We start from the raw sequence: 21,800 nt of genomic DNA, 5'->3' as shown, positions 1-21,800 counted from the left end.
ATATATTATATATTTTTAATGTCCTCGGAACATCAATTTCTTGTTTTCGAAATCGATAAAAAGTCCAATCGATCCAAACACTCTTACAAATTAATATATGAAATTTTATTGTTATATCGCACAAGTAACCTGTTGCGTCACGCGCATAGTATTAAATTGTAATGAAACAACGAATTTATTTTACGAATGAGCAAAATGATCTATTCGATGACAAGTATTATAACTTATGGGAATATTCTACCAAACTATTCGAACTAAACTGAAATTTCTGTATAAATGTAGAAACTAGTGATAAGTAAAAAAAATTTGACAGAAAGCACGATAAATCACGTATGCTAATCTTATTTTAAAACAAAATTTGAAACATTTAAATAAAGATAGTAAACTAAAAAAGTATAATCTCAATAATATTCATTTGCAAAAGACATAATAAAAAGTATAATCAATCAACGTATATGAAAATCCATTTATATAAATGAGAAAATAATATAATTATTAAAAAATATATACATAATATATAAATATATACAAAAAAGTATATACATAAATATACAATATACATAAATTCGTATATAAAGTATATACGTATATTACAAATCTAATAATTAATAACATATGTATATACACTTTTAGCATAAAACTATTCGCACAGTAGTAATAATAGTCCCATATATTACTATTAATTATAACTATTAATATTAGTAATACCATTTTCATATTACTACTAATTATTCCTTTTAATTATAACTATTATTAATATAGCATTAATAATAATATTTCCATATTACTACTGTACACGAATACTTATATTTCTGACTTATACATATGTGTAAACATCTAGATAGAAGAATAGAATAAATATTGAGAACCTCTATCGAAATATTACTAAAATCTAGTAACTTTTGTTATAGGTGAGTATTCGGTTGGTAGAGTGCTGGCTCACGGGGCACGGCTCGACGAGATCCAAGCGTTCAGTCAGAAAACTCGATTGCACCGAATCACTACAGAAGAGATAGAAAGCCAGAAGGAGCGCGGTTGCTCCCCGCTGCTCTCCGCGCACCGTCTCTTCTATCTCTTTCGATCTTTTTCTCTCTCTCTCTATCTATCTATCTATTCTTCTTCTCTTTCTTACTCTCACCACTTGTCTGTCTGTCTATCACTATCTTTTTTTCTTTCTTTCTTTCTCTCTTTCTCTCTTTCTTTCTCTCTCTCTCTCTCTCTTTCTCTCTCTTTCTCTCTCTCTCTCTCTATTTCTTTCTCTATCTCTCAATTTTATAAACAGAGAGACATAAATTAATATATTTGTCTGTTCCTTCTCTATTCTTCCTTTTTCTCCTTCCTTTTCTTTTTATTTCCGAAAGAAAATAATATAAAAAAAAAGATACGTGAGTTTTGTGTACGATTGTCATCCGTCGGTGTCCCTCGGTTTTCTATCGCAATAGAAAATTTATTGGAAAGTGACGCGCTTCTTCTACTTGCCGTCATTAACGTCAACGTCAACGTCAACGATTAACGTCAACGTCATTGTCATCGTCATCGTCATCTTATCGTCATCACCACCACAGTCGTCGTCGTCGTCGTTGTCATTGAAAAATACACGGATAGAAGTGATGAAAATCATTGAATGTTTATTTGAAAGACCGACTGGATCATCGTTGAGAAGAAGAAGAACAAGAAGAAGCTAAGGTAAACGAAAGAGAAGGAGTCAGAGGAGGTTGAGGAGGAGGAGGCGGTGTTGAAGGTGGTGGAGGAGGATTCGAAGAGGAGGAAAAGAAGAAGGAAAAAAGGAAAATCCAAGAGAAGAGGAGACGAGCCAAGCCTTTTGCCGTCTCTTCTTGTTTTTTATTTTTCCATTCCTTTTTTTTCCACCTCCCTTTTTATCCATCACCCCTCCTGACCCCCTTAACACTATCTTTCTCTCTCACTCTCTCTCCCTCTCTCTCTTTCTCTCTTTTTCATTATATGTCTCTATACGTCTGTGTATGTTGCTGCTGCTGCTCTCACACACTACCGATTATCACTTTCCCGGGAGACATAAGTTGTTCCAGAAGACTTTTTCCTCTTATTTTGTTTTTCTTCCTTTTGGGATATACAACGCAGCCGCTAAATAGTTGGTTTGTTTGTTGTTTGCTTGCCTCTCTCTCTCTCTCTCTCTCTCTCTCTCTCTCTCTTGTACGTGTGTGTATATATATATATGTGTGTGTGTGTGTATGTATGCTAGCGCGCGCGTGTGTGTGTGGTTGCGTATCCCTTTCTTCTCGATTTCTCTTCCTTTCTCTTGATATATCTCTCACTATCTTTTTCCATCCTTCCTTTCCTTTCTATCCCTTTTTTTCCCTTATCCAGCTGTGACACAGTGATGATGATGATGATGATATGATGAGGAGTGTGTTGCCCTGTGGGTATGTGTTACACCGTCCAATAACGCGCATCTTGTCGCGATAGTTTCTCGTCGTAGACTACGTGACTGTGACCGTGACTGCTATCGTCGTGACATGCGACTACTGTTACTATTTGCTATCGTCGTTCTCGTCCTCTGTCGTTATACTACTACCGTCGATTCTTTCGTCAACTTATTCCGACCGACAACGTTGTCGTCGTCATCGTCGTCGTCGTCGTCGTTTGTACGTGTATGCTGTAAGTAAATTAAACGGATCAACCAAACACATACTTGGGTATTTAAATATTACAAATATTACTTTTGAAGAATCATTTAACCTTTTCCAACACAAATCTATCTTGTTTTATCCGAATCGATCCAAATTAAAAGGATTTATAGTTAGTTCTATGATCTTACTAAATACTCTTCTTTTTTTTTAATCCCGGATTTCATTTCAACGATCGCAACGACGATCATTGGTGATACAATTTATATAACGATTTCGAAACAATTATTCGAATTTTTCTTCTTACTTTTTGAAATTCCCTACTTTTGTGTGCGTGTGTATGTGTGTGTGTGTGTGTGTTTTTATTCGCTCTTGTCGTATTCGTAATCATATTTCGTCGTCGTCGTCGTCGTCGTTGTTACTTCCAGTACTACTTACGAGTCGCATGACGATGCAACGACATCCTCTCATGCCTTCTCAACTATCGCAATACGAAAGTTTTTTTTAGGTACCACACGCGGACCTGGTTGAAGACCTCGACCAAAAGCAGACCTGTCTCTCTCTCTCTCTCTCTCTTTCTTACTTACTCTTCCTATTTCTTTCTATCTTTCTCGTATTTCTTTCATCCGATCGTCAGATAACGATCTCAACTTCTTACGAATTATTCGAATCTATTCACTATTACAAAAATCTTTGTAATTCATAATACCGTCTAGATCATCATTAAAACTTACATATCGATCTAGATCGATCAATCGATTTTTTCGTATAATCAACTAATGATCATAAATATCCGTCCTTCTATTCAATAATATATGCTATTATATCGACACATATATGTATATACATAACCATACGTATCACATAATACTTCATATACATATACATATATACAATAATATATAGGATACATACATACATAATATATATACATACACATAATATATAATATACTCATTACACATATAAAGTATCTAAGTAATAAATGTAAGAAACGATGTAACAAGATGTAGGTTATGGTCGCGAGCGCAAGAGAGACACGGAAAAAGAAAATGGAGGACGTCGGGTATTACGTGGAAATAAAAAGAAAAATCTTTGCAATCGTCTGATCGTCATCGTCGTCATCGTTGTCCTCGACATCTCTATCTCTCTCTCTCTTTCTCTCTCTCTCTCTCTTTCTCTCTCTTAGTATCCGTCTGTCTGTATGTCTGTTTCTCTCTTTTTTTTCTTTCTTCTCTCTCTGACTTTCCACCTCCATCTCTATCATTTCTCTATCATTTTTCGCTATTTCTCTCATGATTTTTCATCCTTCCGAAATGAAAGTAGAACACAAAATAAAAGAAAAAAAAAGATAGGACGTGGAAATTCGGCAAAATCCGTCGAGGTCGTTGCTGCGCAATAAAGAGACTCGCTCGAGTCAACGCTAACATGGAGTCGGCAATCTCTTCCCGACGGCAACGATCCGATCTTCTCTCTCTCTCTCTCTCTCTCTCCCCCCTTTACCCCTCTGCCCCCTACCCACCCTCTCTCTCTTTCTCTCTCATTTTTTCTCTTTCGTGTTCTCTTCTCACGAAAGAGAGACGTCGATGGCTTTTCTATATTTTCCCTATTTCTTTTTCATGACTTTTGTCCCTTGTACTATATATTTATATATATATATATATATATATATATATATATATATATATATATTATACACACTACATATATAGATACATACATACATACATACATACTTGTATATGTGCTCATATGTTACGTTTCTATATATATATATATATATATACATGCATACACGTATGTATATACACTGTATATAATCATATAAATATGCATATAATAGATGAATATCCATATATACATTTACATATATACATATATGTATAACATTCATATATATATATATGTACGTATGTGTATGCAGTTTATGTACATTTTATGTGTGTGTAGTTCATGTGTATATATATTTACATACATTTATATATATATATATTCTTTATATTCTTCTTTCTATCTCTCTATTCGTTATCATCGTTTCTCTCTCTCTCTCTCTCTCTCTCTCTCTGTCTCTGTTTCTGTCTCTTTTTCTCTGTCTATCTATTTATCTATCTATCTCTCTCTTTCGAGATCACGCGAATTTCTTTACAGGGCGACGGTGCGTTAATGCGGGCGTTGCCCGTAACGTAACTCAGTGAGGACGAGCAAGTGAGAAAAGGAAATCGTAAGGTTCAATCGACTTCCGTTCGACTTTGCCGATAAGAATTATTTTTTTGTAGTTTCTTTATTTGGACGTTGTAATACGTGTTATGAGAGTGAATCCATATGGTATCATCGCGGTTAATACTTTATTAACTTTTACGACCATTAGAATGACTGTTATTAAACTTTATTTTACGAACAAATTATAATCATCGTTTTATCGTATCTTGTTATAGATCGGATAATAGAAATTAATCTTAAGAGAAAATTCTTAATTTAGATTTATTTAGATTGTACAAACTAGAAATTATTTTACTATTTTTGATACTTTCATTAATTTATTCTTTTCTTTTCTTTTCTTTTCTTTTTGTTACGCTGTTGAGAAACAAGTATTGGTTAACAAATGATGTGTGAGAGAGAGAGAGAATCTTTTGTTAATATATTTTCTAGGAAATAAAATAGTCGGTTGGTTGGTTGTGTTGTATTCTATTGCATTAGTATTTAAATGTTTACCTTGCAATGTGTTGCAACGCATACATCATATATGAGCCAGTGATTATGAAAGTGGTCTAATAAGTCAGATATTTATCGTTATAATATAATTTAACAGATTTAACATTATAGATATATAATTTGTTTGTTTGTTATAATGATAAGAATTTAGAAAAAGTAATTACATTTATTCTACAACGAATTAATTTTCTTTTTTATGTAATTTAAAAATTAAAATAATAATAACGTAAGAGAAATAATGCGATTTACACGAGTTTTTCATGATCATCGTATCGCGATAATAAATCATAATATATATTACGTATCTATAATATTTTTCTCGAAAACGATTAACTATCTCATCGAAATGAAATCGTTTGTAATCTCTTTAAAGGAAGGAGAATCTAGGACTAGTCTGTCTTCCTTTGAATGGTCGATGGTCATTCAACCGTGGTAATTATTCTTCATCAAATATTTGGTAGGTTAATGGATCGAGAAACCACTGAGGAAATCGCGATGCATCCTAATTAGTCTCATCGAAGTCGAACCCTTTAGGAAAATCGATCATTTTCTCTCGATTGATCTATCGTTAAATTTTTTTCAATGAAAAAATTCCCCCCTTTTTTCTGTCGTATAACCAAATGTTATCGCAAATTATCGTCATTTTCTTATCGTACGGATAATAATCGTGAAAAATGATATATACGACTACGATCTAAGGATGATTTATTTAAAAAATAAAAATAAAAAAAATTGTATATTCTCGTTTATTTTCATTGAATTTATATAAAAAATATTCATCATATTTATGACACGAATTATATATTTTTCGAGTTACGAGATATCGAACTAATTCACCTATATACAGGTTATGCAGCAATGATAGAAATACGACAGACTGTGTGTTGTTCTCTTGGTATATTAGATTTATGACGACTTATGTAATGTCACAGATAGAATCTCTCTGGTATATAAAACCTGACGGACGGATTGGATGGCATTTTTCGTTTGTTTGTTCCTTCCTTAAATTATGAAATTAATTGTGATCGGATAATAAGATGAATGTTCTGTGATAATGTTCTGATAATTATTATTATTAAAAGTGTTTTTTTAACGAGTATATTTATATGTACATTGTGTATACGGATAGTACCTATACATTGTACGTTATAATATATGTGCGTTGTGTTAGTTAGATATATTTAACTTCAGTTATATTCTTACGTCGTAAATAGTAATGATAGCTTTGTTGCATATTTAACTGTCGATTTAAAACATACGAATATGCATATATATTTCCTTTATCATTAAACATGATCCATACGATTGATAAATACTTGGATTTTCCGGGTTCCAAGGAATCGTGGTAATTTTATGGAATGATAGAATAATCAAGTTTAATTCGTTGAACGTGTGTGTGTAAAAAAATAATAGTGTATATCGTAATGTAATTTTCAATGAATAAATGAATACAGACGAAAATAGATGTGGACTGTGTAAAAATATAATATAGTATATATCGTAATATATAATTTTCTATAAATATATAAATATAAACAAATGGATAGATCGTTAAATCTAGAAAGTGGATGATTCGGATTTAATCGAAAAATTATATCAAATGAAGCTTCTTTGTATTTTCGGATATCGGTTGAGAACCACTTTTCTCTTTCTCTCGTCTAACAATAAAACAGGGACCGCCAGTTTTTGTAGGTATCGATTGTTTGTGTGAGAGTGCGTAGATGTGTAGATATAGGTAGCGGGACTAAAGGAAAGGTGGGCCCAAAAGAAAAAAAATGAATAAAATACTCTCCTTGATCCGTTCTTTCTTTTCTTTAAGATATGAGTAGGAACAATGAAAGAAAGAGACAAACAATAAATATCTCATAGATGATTTTTTACTTTAATGAACATGTTATCATTTTTATTAAATCTTTTTTTATAACAATCTATCTCTCTCTCTCTCTTTCAATTTGTTTTCCTTTCGTTTAATGAAAAACGATACAATATGATTGACCGTGAAACAATACTGTCTCTGTGTTATTTGAAATTTGTATAAAAAAAATTTATTAGCATATATTGCTTCGAAAATATTTTCCAACAAAAATATAAAGAAATAAGACGAATAAATTCGAAACATAAAATTCGACAAAACATATATTTTTTATACACATGTTTTAAAGTTACAAAAAAATAAATCGCGACGTTTATAAAGCAAGCCTTCTTTTTTTTTTTTATTGGTTTACCACTCGTTCTAAGGATTACGTTTGCTGCATTATCATAAACATTAATTAATTTGTTAATTAAAACAAACGCTCGTGGAGAATGTTTTTTTTTTTTAACGGGGTGGAGGGGAGGGGGTTTATTTTTTTATACGGCATTAAAGGTGATAATTTTATCCCCCAAAATTTTCTCTACAGTCTCGTACAGTCGACGTTAACAAATCGTATAACGCCCTGGAAATGTTATAGGATTATTTAATCGATATGACCGGGTACGGCGGCGCAGACCGGCCGCAACTCAGTTAGGTGAAAATCGAAGTAGTGTACTACGCTTTCGTTCGTTTCTACTTGCTACAATTTTTCTTTCTTTTTCTTTTCGCTTCTTCTCTTCTTATCTTCGTCTCATTTGCAACTTATTTCCTATCTTATTTCTCCACTTTTAATACAATCATCACCGCCAAATGTATGGATGCATTTTTAAACAAATTTTCTTTTAACGTCATTTGGATTGCAAATTTTTGTCTCTTCTTTCTTTTTTCAAATAATTTTCATTCAAAATCATATGTAATGATTGACAACAACAACAAAAAATCGTCAATGATTTGAATTATAATAAAATTTTGTATTTAAATGTTTACAATCATCAATTTCCGTATATAAATCTCATCTTATATATATATATATAATAATAATAATAATAATAATAATAATAATAATAATAATTTAATTCTATATTCTAATAGATTATTAATATAATATAATTTTTTTTTGAAATTTATAGCTTCTTATATTTTATTTTTATTTTTGTATATATATATATAAATAAAAGAATAAAAAATATATATATATAAAATAAAAATAAAAATAAAAAGAAAAACCATTTATCTTTTCAATCATTTGCGATTAAACGCGCGTCGATTAACGGACGCATCGACGATATTAAAATATTCAATCGATTATTGTCATCAGAACAATACTCTACCATTTGCATTTTCTTATAAATGTCCCCATTGATTTATGATCATTTCTTTCGCCTGTGCAATTTTATTATTAACAAAAGAAAAAAATATGTTCGATTAAATAATAAAAAGAGAAAAAAAGAAAAGAAAAAATATATATAAATACACATTATTATACCGTATTAAGATCGAAATCGGTAATAATGTCAAGATTCGCATCACTCGCTTGACGCACGTGTCCGAAATATTCATATGCAACAATAAAACCCACATAATCAGGTCTTTCATCGATATATTTATATTATTATTTATAATATATTACAAATTTATTATAAATTATATTTTATACGTTGTGTTGGACAACCGACCATGTGTGCATCTTCGACATTCTACACAATTTCATATATCTTTCATATGTAAACAGAATAAAAAGAATTATTATACGTTTTTTGCGGAGAATGAGGCTGGGGGGGGGGTAGGGAAAAAAGAAAACACCTACATTTCTGTATTATCAAATCCACCTGCTTTTCTCTTTCATTCTTTTATTTTTTCTCCTTTTTCCCGTTTCCCACACCCCCGTTGTTTTCTTATTGTTAGATTTTGTTTCGTTTGTTTGTTTCACTGGGGATCCCTTCACGCTCGCCACCCACCCCCCTGTTGCCCCCCTATCTTTTGTCTATCATCGTCAAAGGGATGAAATAGATGGTCGGGCAGCGTTAAAGACGAAGAGACTGAAAGATAGGAAGAAGGAGTGGGAAGGAAGGGTGTCGAGGGGAAAGACGGAAGAGGGAGAGGAGAGGAGGAGAGAGAAAAGAGAGAGAGAGAGGGGGTTGAGAGGGGGGAGGGGGGAGAGAGAGAGATAAAGTTCTTCGGGCAGTTTAACGCGACGGCGTCGAGTCTTGTTCGTTGCTGCCGGCTTAAGTGGGTCACCGTGTATATACCGTGGAAAAAGCTTAAGGCGATCTCCATGGTCGTTCTCGTCGTTCCGTTAAGAAATAAAGAAAAAAAAAAAAAAAAATAGAGAAATAGCGCGAAAAAAGGTAGCGCGAGAATTTTTTTCTTTCTTATTTTTATTTTTTTTTTATTTTTTTTTTTTGTTCTCGTTTGTTCTCCCCCAATTCGTTTTGATTAGACGCGCAAGCGATGGAAAAATTGTGTTCTTTTTTTTTGTTCGTTGTTTCTTGTTTTTCTTATTCTTATTAAAATTTAATCGATTAGGTATTATCGATATATAATTCGCGATGTTAGTTTTTTTTTTTTTGTATTAAAAAAGATTCGTTAACGTTTTTTTTTGTTTTTGGTTTGTTTTGGATAATTGATTTTTTATAAGTAAATTGTTACGTCAAAATAAGTTTTTATTCGTATAATATTTTATCATTGTTGGAAAGTATTATTTTGAATTTTAAGGAATAACGATAGATCATTCCGTCTTGATAAATCTTATCCGACTTGGTAAGATAAGCACGATCAACAGAAGTACACTCGCGATTACGAGGAAAACAATTAAATTCTGAGCGAATATAATCGGTCTGTTTTTTACATCATTGTAGTAGTGATATATGCATTGTTTCTATATATAATTATTTATTTATTTATGCGAGTATTTAATAGTATTTATATATTTTTTTCCTTATCGTGCGTTGAAAATCGATAAAACTTTTAAGCTTGATTTTGCATAAAAATGCTCTCTTCTGTTATTTTTATAAATATTATATATAGATATACATCGTTGAATTTTTTCGATTAAAATTACTTTAATCGTTCTTCTCGTTATCCTTATCGAGCAATGAAATAAGTAAGGAAAAATAGCCAATTATAGGAATAATAATAATAATAATAATAATAATAAGGTAAGAGAGTATGAAAATAATTTTATTGCGGAAGACGCATTTTTAAATTTTTTTTTTGTTCTTTTTTCGTTTCTTTTTATAAACGAGGAAGATAAAAATATGAGAAAAAAAAAAGAAAAGAAATATTGTCAAATAAACATTCGAATCGATAGAATTTAAAGTTTGTAAAATTTCACGTCAGAAACTAAAACTGTTACGAATCGAAGAAAAATTCGTCGCTAGACGTGAAAGTTAAAACGTTGAACGATCAAAATCCTAACGGTTAATTCAACTAATTCTCGATTTGAAGTTAGAGAAAATTTAATTAGCACTTTAGCAATTCACTTTTGTATGAGAGAAAATTTATTATATACGTGTATTATATACACATTTATATTCGTATTCACGCGTTAAAGCGAAATGTTTCGGATTTAAAATAATATTCGCGTTTTCGCGTGTTTCCTACCGTAACGATACATATTAACTTGCTCAATAAAATGACGTTTTATCGGAACGAACCACGAAAGAGATTCTTTACTATTATAACATCGAATTCATTATACTTTTCGCGGTTGCCTGTGTTACGTTTATGATCTTCTTAAATGCTGAATTTATCATAATTGATGATAATCATTATCTCTCTTTCTTTCTCTTTTTAATTCATTCATTCTTAACGTGATGAATATATTCAGACCGATAGATTTAGTATGTTAATAATGTTAATCAACGTGTTTTACTAGCATATTTACATACCATTAAATAATACCGCGTTGAATCATCGTCAAATTTTTTAATGATGACCATTATCGTTCTCGATTTTAATAGATTTTATTTTCGAATAAAATTCTTCATTAAAATATAAGGAGAACAAATTTATATTATAGTCAGATGATTATTATTTGTCTGTAACGCCTATAATATTATGTATATATATATATATATATAATTATTAATTAATTAATATATAATATTTTAAAAATCGAATAGATATTTTTGATTTATCGATCCGATCAAACGGAATAAAAGGGACAAAATAGTTAACGAAATCTCGTGAAATAATGTTCTTAGAGGTAATTCCACTTGTGTATGTATATATATATATAATTATTAATTAATTAATATATGTAGGGATTCGTGAAAATAATTGACTGGACCGGGACTCGAACCCGGATCTTCCGCTTTCTATTTCCGGGCGACTGCTCTTTAACCATTGAGCTATCCAGGGCCCACCGTCCAATCTCCCCACGAATGCCTACTTAAGTTTGACTTGGAGGTGCTCGCATCTCACATATATAATATTTTAAAAATCGAATAGATATTTTTATTTATCGATCCGATCAAAAGGAAGAAAAGGGACAAAATAGTTAACGAAATCTCGTGAAATAATGTTCTTAGAGGTAATTCCACTTGTGTATGTATATATATAATTATTAATTAATTAATATATATAATTTTAAAAATCAAAAAGATATTTTTGATTTATCGATCCGATCAAACGTAAGAAAAGGGACAAAATAGTTAACGAAATCTCGTGAAATAATGTTCTTAGAGGTAATTCCACTTTGTGGAAAATCGTGTAACCTCGGAGAAATTTTTCAAACGTATGCATGTATGCAGGAAACAGCTTGGAAAGGTCAGAGCCGTATAAATGGTGATATGGGGGAACGGAAGAGCGTGAATTATTGATCGTACCTTACATCTCTCTCTTTCTCTCTCTAGTTTCCCTTCGTCCTGCGTTCGATCAGCCGCATTGGTGGATACCGTAGGGTTCGATACGATCGTTGATACGAAGGAAAAGAAGAAATTCGTGAAATTAGACAACACTTCTATCTTTCTCTTTTTTAATCCACTTGTCTGTCTCGTTCTAACCCAAACGTACAATTTCATAACTCTATATTGTACCATACATTTTTATATTATTTAACAAGAAAACCTTATTTTTTTTTTACCAACCTTGTACCTATCCAAAAGAAAACTAGAACCTTTGGTCTTTTCTTTCTTTTCTTTTACTCTTTCTCTATCTTTCTTTCTCTTTTTATTTATTTTTTACCTTCCATCTCTGAATCGAGATTTCTCGAACAGGATTTTTCGATGGTGTATATATATATATATATATGCATATATGTATTTATGTATGTATGTATATATATTTACGAGAAAAAAAATTTCGTATTTTGCGTTACCTCCCTTTATTTCCCTTTTGCTGTAGTAAAACAAAACGGGTTGGAATAAAATGAAGTGAAAAATAAGTAGAAACGAACAGTGAGAAAGGATTTTAGTATAATGATACACGAGTCCATATGTATTTGTGAATAGGTTCACACACATATATATATATTATACATAAATCATAAGTTAGGCGTGTAATTCTTAAGAAAAGCGTAGAGATATACTTATAAAACATGATTTGATCGTACGTTTGATAACAAAAAATAACCGAAGGAATGATCGATCGTTGAATTTTTATGGTAAAAAAATATTCTTTTCTCATACGTTTTCTCGCATTATTCATCTAACGTCGAGTTATTTAAAAATCACGTTTTCTTTTTTTGCTTCTTATTTATAATGAATTTTTTGTTTTTAATTCTTTTTTTTTTTTTTACTACGATTAATATTAGATAATTTATCTGATTCTCTGTGATTTCTCTATCGAAGCGTTTAGTTATGCTAACACGACAATTGAGATTATGCAATTGATTTTACTGACTAAATTCAATCCGATTTTTAATAATATTACCGATCGTTAAATAATCGAGGAAGAAAAAATGAACAATTCGTGGACTCTTGAGTAATTAGCAAAACGTATTCAAGTATGAATGACTCAGGATATTTCTGATGCATTTTTTTCTTTTTTTTTATTATATGATACGAGGTCTTTTCGATTGTATTCAAATAAACTTATCAACTTGATAATTATTATTATATATGTATGTCGTTAATGCGTTGAAAATTATTACAAAACAATAAATAATAATTTATTTTACATAATATAATCGTCTATCGATATTTATCGTCGATAGTTAAATGGAGAAATTAAAGTCACATACTTTAGTTTTAATTTTCTTTTGTTTTTTTTTCTTTCCATTTCAATTTGACGTACATCTGTTTGTGTTTATTATTTATTTATATAATATCGTCTGTGTTCAACCAAAAGTTACTAATTTTGTAGTTTCATTTTTTTCTTTTCGATAAAAAAACTTCTTTCGTTTGAATTTACCCAGCCATTGTTTCTTTATACGAAAACTTAAATTATACTATTTTTAATATTTTATTTTGACGAACGATAATACAGAGATTAACATAAATGTCAGTTAGTGATTTTTGATGGAACGTTGAATATTATAGGAATAAGTTTACATTCATTGTGTTAATACGTATTAAAGAATCGACATTTGTTGATTTAACATTATATAAATATCTTTTATAGTCAGGAAAACAATTCGAAAGGGGGACTGTTAAAAGGAGGGGGATTGAGAAATGACGTAATTTAACGAAACATTCAAATTTTATCAAACAATACTTCGCATCAACGAGTAAATAAGGATATAAATTACGCGTAGATACGTATACGAAAGGGTAGATTCTATTGTTATTTAAATTAATATGGAAATTAACGTATAACAGAATCGTAATTAATATTAGGCCGTAAATTAGATCGCAAAATCGATAAAAGAAAAAGAGGGTGGGATGAGGAGGGGATGGGCAGGGAAAGAGAAGAGAATAGAATAGAATAGAATAAAAAAAGAATAGAATAGAAAAAGAATAGAAATAGAAATAGAAAAAGAAAAAGAAAGAAAAAGAATACTCGTAATGAAATCATGAGACGAACGAATCGAATAGGGGTGGAATAAGAAAAGAAGGGGTGGTAGAGGGATTAAGAGGGTAAAACCGTAGAGTGGACGCATATATACACGGTGGTAGTAGCATTTATAACGAAGTACAACGCCCCGTTATATTAATTTCGTGATGCATGCGAGTGTTGCATCGTGAAACGAGCAACTCTTATTGGTCTGGGCACTTTTATATCGTCTTTCCATCCAAAACTTGTTGTTTTCCTTTTTTGTTTCGTACTTTGGACGGATTCTAGTTTTTCCTTCACCCCCTCGCCCCTTTTATATACGTATGGAAGATATCTCATCGATTAAAATTTGTATAAATTATTTATTGATACTTTACGGTTATAAATAGGATGAAATATTTCAAATTGTAAAATAAGTTGAGTTAAAAGTTTCTTCGCGTATTTTAATGCAAAAGTAATACGAGTTTTTATATATATATATATATTGTATTCGGCCATTTTTAAATGTTTTAAAACTGTTTTGTAATGATGACTTACTTAACGTATCGGACTTGCTTAATTTTTTTTTTCTTCTTTCGTTTTTTTAGTTCGTTAATAGTACGTTAATAGATCAGTTATAGACGTTTAAAAAACACGTTACACTATAAATAGAAATATGTATATTACTTGCATATATTTTCTCGAACGAAGTTTGTAATACATATTTCCAACGATTATTATCGTCACGATTATCAACATAGTTATTCGTAATTCGTAATATCACAAACGTGATCTTAGTAAAATATGTTCACGATTCCTTAAATGTGTTATTCTCTTTTCACGATATATAATATATATGTGAATATATATATATATACGTTACCGTCAAAGTCGGAAATCCGCCATTGCTAGCAATTCCTAGGCATTGTCAACAATGCAATACGCCTTTAGACAAAGTCGGAAATAAGACTTTTTATAGACTTTTCCTAACCATTGAACATTTGGTATCCTATAGAATATTAAATTACTATTTAAGTAACGTTGAAAAGAATATATTATAAATAAATAAAATCATTTTAAGAGTATAGGAAAAAACAAATTTTTTTTTCAATAAAATGCATGTAAAATACATACATACATATATATATAATAATATATATAATAAATATAATATATATAATAAAATAATATATATATATATATATATGTATGTATCATTTTCAAAAGTCCACCCTTTTACGAGAATCATCGTGATTTATGTGCTTCGAAAACTTAATGCCTTTCTCGTATATGCGTACAAATGTATATATACTATAATATATATAAGTACTTAAACGTATCTAACGTGTGTGTATACGTATTTATAGATATATATATATATGTGTGTATATGTATATTTACGTATGATGCAGTATTACGTTTCTACGTGACTCTCATCCCTTCAAAACCTTTTCCAAATTCCGCTTACACGTCGTAAACGTCGACGAATATGTATATCGGTATTAATCATCTCGACAAGAAGGAGAAGCGCATTAATCATGTTTTCACTATGTCGCATTCTTACGACCTTGTCCGGTAACTGAAACCTTAGACACGGTACGTAAGTATACGTACGATCGAATGATCATCGGAATATGTTAAGGAAAGCAGCAGGTGCTAAACTATCATCGTGTTTATCGTTTTGAAATATATTATTATATGTATAAAGATAACGGTTACCACACGTTCTTCTACATTATTCTCTCATAAACTTTAATTATATATTCGAACTATGATGAATATGACGAATGCGTTTTATATGTCGTGTGTTATATTATTCAATTTTCATGTTTCGTTTTTTATTACCTTCTTTTCTTTTTTCTCTATCCTTTCTTTTACTTTTTTTTTATATTAACATTAGGTATTATTAACGACAACGAACGCGTGACTAATTTATATATTGTTTTATTATACGGAAATGAAATTTAATCGATCATTAGATTTAAATCAATCAATTAGATCTATGATTAAGAATTTGATTTGATTTTTATTTTAAACTACTGCTCATACTCGTATATATATATATATATTTTTTTTTTTGTATCGTTTGTTAACATTTTACGAATAATGCAAATTTTGTTATCAATTGTTTGTATTTTTTAATTCTTCTCGCAATGAGAAAACAAAAAATGATTCGTAATTTAAAGTTAAATATTCTCTCCCATTGAGATAACTTTTTATGTATAAACTCAACACAATTAAAACGGATAATCGATATTTCTCACGTAATGAAGATCAATTTAACTAATTTGTTTTTCGAAAGGATATTCATTTGAACTCGTAAATATCGTTTAACCGATTTTGAAATGCCATCATCCCAACGTGTGTGAATTATTGTTGATGTATAACATCTAGTGCATATACATATGTATCTATATATATTTATGTATATAGGTGGAAGTATATATAAGTATATGTAGATATGTGTATGTATATATGTTACATACATCGTGTACTTTCGTTACGTGACGAGGAAGCCTCGTTATGGCGAGAGCAACGCTTTGAAAGATAACATTTTGCCCTATACTGACGAGTAAGCAGAATATCCGTGCCATGTTTGCTACGATTCCCGTCAGAAGAACAACTCACGAGCCAGCCTGTCGTTTGCTTACAAACTTTTGCAAATTTTCCTTTCAATCATTTTTCTTTAATAAACACACGTCTCGTTACATCAGTCTTATTCTAAACTTTTACTTTTTTTTTAACTACAGTATTATACTTTAATTATAATATAATTAATTATAATATATTAATATCATTAACCCTATTTGACTCTGCTATTGATGAATATATGCATTTGTCAATATTAATGTAAAATAATGTAATGTTAATTTGCGTATTGATTATTCTTTTGAATCTTGCGTCACATGGAAATTATATTATAAGAAACTAAACTTTTAATTGTTAAATATAATTTATTATTAGATCTGAGTGTTAATGATATCTAAAAATATAAATACATTTTATTTTTTTAATCTCTAATACCTTTGATAATATGCATTATGCATTTGACCATGATAAAAATGTTTTGTCGAATATATATTTTGTCTTTAACGTTTCTGAAGACATTGATTTTGTAATTGTGTTAAAGGAAGTAAAAAAAAAGAAGGAATTAGGTTTACCATACGAATATATTATACTACTCGTTTTTTTCCAGGTTTTTTAAAATGGTATAGTAAACTTTACATTTTAGTCAGAACTTAAACCTTTAACTTAGAGAATAGAAGATATAGAAAGAAAGAGAGAAAGAAAGAGAGAGAGAGAGAGATTTATTAAACTAGTTAAACGTTGCCAACTGGATTTTGGTTCGTTTCCAAAAAGCATAAAGAAATACGATTTTGTATTAGAACATTGTTCTAACTATTGAGAAGTCGTTATATTTTTGACAGAAGGTTCCTTAAATTGCTATTATCTACGATCTACGTTGATTGGTTGCATCAATCTATCCTTTGAGAATTATTTAAATCTTTGTTAACCTAATTTCGTGTTTCATGTTTAAACAAATACAAAAGAAAAGACCAAAATGGTATTAAAGTTGAGCCTATATTTAATATATAAATCATTGAATCAAGTTATTAATGATATGAATTTGAGATGATTACATTTTGTTTGAGGAATATAAATGAAATTAAATGATTAGCTTTATTTTCATTGGATATTTGATAATAAAATTATATCTCGTTCTTCCTTTATAATACTATTCATAAATAATTTATTTAAAACAACGAGTATTATAATGAATACTATTTAAAATTGTCTCTCACACTGATAAAACTTAAAAAATGAAACTATTATCGAATTATTAGTTTACTTTTTCCAATTGTATAATATAAAAAGATCAATAATAAATTATACGTTTCATTTAATATAATATAAATAATATTTGAAATAATAAAACCACGTTCAATTGATTTATCATAGTTTCGATAATTTCTTTATAAAATTTTCTTACAATTTTCTTTTTTATATTCTTATTTTCTTGTTTTTCTCGAACAAATTTAACGTTAAAATAAACATGACAAATATTGACTAATAAAGTATGAATGATTCGTCAAATAAACGTCTTACGTTGAGATTTGCTAGCTGAGTAATTAACAATGTTTCAAAAGCTAGATTCCTTCCTTTCTTTCTTTTTTTTTTTATTTAATGTTCCTAGACTGTAGACAGACGTAGACTTTGGTGCGATGATCCGAAGCAGACATCGACGATGGCTTCCATTCATGCCACGTTTGCACGTAAGGCTTCCTTTCCACGTCTATAAAACAAAGAGCTCTCCTACGAGGTCTCTCTTTCTTCTCTCTCTCTCTCTCTTTCTCACTCGACGTGGCGTTTTGTTTAAAAATAGAAGCTTCTTGATTCGCACTATCATCTATCGCACTCACGCTTTCACGATGTTCCGTTAATGATGTATTATTTACCAAAGGGGAAAGAAACGGATAAAACAAAAAGAAGAAAAAAACCAGTAAAAGATAGAGACAGAATATACGTTGATGTTGGATTACGTTGATCACAATATTTTACCAAAAAAAAAAAACAAAAAGTACTATTTTAATTCGTATTTTTATCAAATCGAGTAATAATGTGTATTTATTATATTATATTACGTTGATCGGTAAGTTAGATTAAGTTGATCACAATATTTTACCCAAAAAAAAACAAAAAGTACTATTTTAATTCGTATTTTTATCAAATCTAATAATAATGTATTTTATTATATTATATTACGTTGATCGGTGATAAAGTTTTTAGCATGATTGTAGGAACAATTTCTTTTGTCGTACGAACTAATTATTATTATTATTATTTTCTTTTGCTTTTATTTTTGTCGCCGAGATTTTAAATTTGTCAATTAAAACAGCGCGTTATATAACGAGCACGTATACAACGAAATTATTTTCATTACGTATTCAAATCGAAGTGAAAAATTAAATGTTGGAGATGCAGGAGGAGGGGTGGGGGGAAGAGTGTTTAGGAAGAAATAGATAAAAATACGCGAATCGAATGAAAAAGTATAACTTTTATTATTATTTTTTCTTTGTTTTCGTTCAAAATTGAATAATGAAACATTAAAAATAGCAGATGTCTTTCTTTTTCTTTTCCTTCGACTAGGATTAATTTTAGTTGTTATAAAAAAAAAAATATTTCGCGACATCCTTTTAAACGTTAATTAAATTCGCTTCGTTAAAATGCTTGCTTTAATAATACCGGAAAAAGTCATTCGTAGTATTTCCTATGTCACTACAAAGAATGTAACGCTAAGTTACCTTCAGTAAATGCTTCTTATATATATATATATAATAGGAAGTTTGTAAAAGAAGAAAATGAAATCGAGCATCCATAGGTACGACTCGCACGAGAAACTTTCGTTCAATTGTATTCATCGTATCACCTTTGTTTCCCCCACCCCCTTATCACTACCACACTACCACTAACTACTATCCTCTCTCTCTCTCTCTCCCTTATGCTATTATCGATTCCTTGTTTACGAACACAGTTCGTTTCAGCGCAGGACAACAAAGGCGCGTTCAATGCTAAAAGCGTTAACTGCATATGGTCTAACGAGTTGTTTTGCAATGATCAAGTTAATATACGATATATAAATATATATATGCATGTGTGTATATATATATATATATTTGTACTTGTTCCATAATATATCCTTTTTTTTCCCACCATTTGAAATAACACCAAAAAAAAATCGTTCTTCCAAATGGAATACGTACGAATTTACAACTCAATCTATATGTAATTATATACACACACATATACAGTATATCTCAACAAATAGTTATATACTACGTATTAACGAGTTTCATATTGAGATAAATCAAGTTTTTTCGTATGAACTTATGTTACATTTTATTATTATTGTATTGTGTCAAATTTTAATTGCATACTTTAACTTAACTCATTTATCGTGAATTTTTATATTATCTAATTGTAGTATGTAATTCTATTCTTTTATATATTTAAATATGTTAGTATAATTATTTCAAGGTTTAGTTTGTCATTTTACAAAGTAATGTCAATATATAATTTTTTCTTTTATTTATTAATAATATATTTAATATTATTATTTAATTATAAATTTATTAATATTATATTGAATATATATATTTAAATATTATAATTTATACATATATTGTATATATACAATATTTTGTATGAATATTTCTATGCAGTTGTTGTATGTACATTGTTTTATTAAATTTGATCTCATGTCACTTTCGTACAATATTGTATTACATAATGAAAATGAGAATTTCTCACGAAAATACAGAATGAAATAGATATGACAATATATTACTATGAACGAAACGCATAACGTTCCGTCTGCATCGCGTTTATCTAATCAACTTGATCGAAAAGGCTAAATCTATGACCCTCGAGAACGTTTGCTTTGAATCATTGACCTTTAACCGAGATTTCAAAAAAATTCGTATTTATTTTTTTTATTACACGCGACATAATAAATGTGCAATATATATATATATATCTTTTTCTATACATAGTTTATTTAAATCGATATAAATGAGATACAATAAAAAAGAAAAGGAAACAACAAAAATAATTATAAAAAGAAACCATAATTAACATGGCAATTATCGAGTCAATGATATTATTGGCCAATCGTTAATTTTGTCTTTTTCTATTTTTTACAATCAATGTTTGAAAATAAAATATTGATAAAATTCTTTCCATGATGTACGATTTTTTAAATGGTTAATAGAAAAGTATAAAGATTTCGTTAATAATTATGTTACATTTTTAGGAATAAATATTTTCAGGTCTGATGAGTTAGAATCTTCTTGTTTTTCGATCTGCGAAGTAGTAGTGTTTTTTTCTTTTTTCTTTTAATTACCGTAAAGATAATAATAACGTGGTGCAATCAAGAAACAAAATAATTATACGTCGTTTAGGATGAAATTTATATGAAATTTATATGAATTTTTAAAACTTAAATAATCCTCAATATATCTACGAAGTATAAAAATTGTATAAATATCGTATTAGAAGATATAGTATATTGATTGTGTTAATATAAATTGACAATAGTATTATAAATACTCCTTTATAACTAACTATAAATATACTACGTATATTATCCCATGGGTCGTCGTTTAAAGTTATCGAATTTATATTTTCTCGTTTAAAAATAACAAAAAAAAAATGAAAAAAAAAAAAGAAAAAAGAAAACACCGATCAAACGCGTTAGAAATCATTTTAATATTATCCTTACATTTAGAAAGTAAGAAACGCGAAGGAGAGGAAGATTCTTACTCAAAGCAGTAGGAGTTTTGAAGTTCGAAATTCAAGGTGGACCAGCATTTCTACTTTTTTTTTTCTTTCTTTTTCTGCTTTTTTTTTCTTTTTTCACCTGCTGGAAATTCCATCCTTTCCTCAGAGGGTGGAATACTAGTCTGAATAAAGTCTAACATAAGCTTCTATTTCCAGTCTATCTCTCTCTCTCTCTCTCTCTCTTCGATATGACTCATATGTGTGTGTCTACTATATACACATATATGTGGTTTGTGGCTACGTGTATATACTATTACATACACACACAGAGTATACACATATTTTCTCTCTTTCTCTCTCTCATGTAACACACATATAACACATACATATACACACGTATACGTATATACATATGTATATGTACGTAGCACGTATAC

The 21,800-nt window shown here is 29.5% G+C and overlaps 1 protein-coding gene across 1 annotated transcript in view; it reads left to right on the top strand.

Moving 5' to 3' along the window:
• Positions 1-1,314: 1,314 nt before the first annotated feature.
• The window catches only part of LOC122523219, a 78,159-nt gene continuing 57,673 nt past the window's right edge, over positions 1,315-21,800 (top strand). Inside the window, 2 exon segments of the mRNA XM_043644875.1 lie at positions 1,315-1,686; positions 2,446-2,637. The gene's annotated coding sequence lies outside the window, so the exon portion shown is untranslated.

The sequence above is a fragment of the Polistes fuscatus genome, unplaced genomic scaffold (assembly GCF_010416935.1).
Source record: "Polistes fuscatus isolate 324 unplaced genomic scaffold, CU_Pfus_HIC Scaffold6, whole genome shotgun sequence".
NCBI classification, from domain to species: Eukaryota; Metazoa; Arthropoda; class Insecta; order Hymenoptera; family Vespidae; genus Polistes; species Polistes fuscatus.
This window is presented reverse-complemented; position numbering and strand designations above follow the sequence as displayed.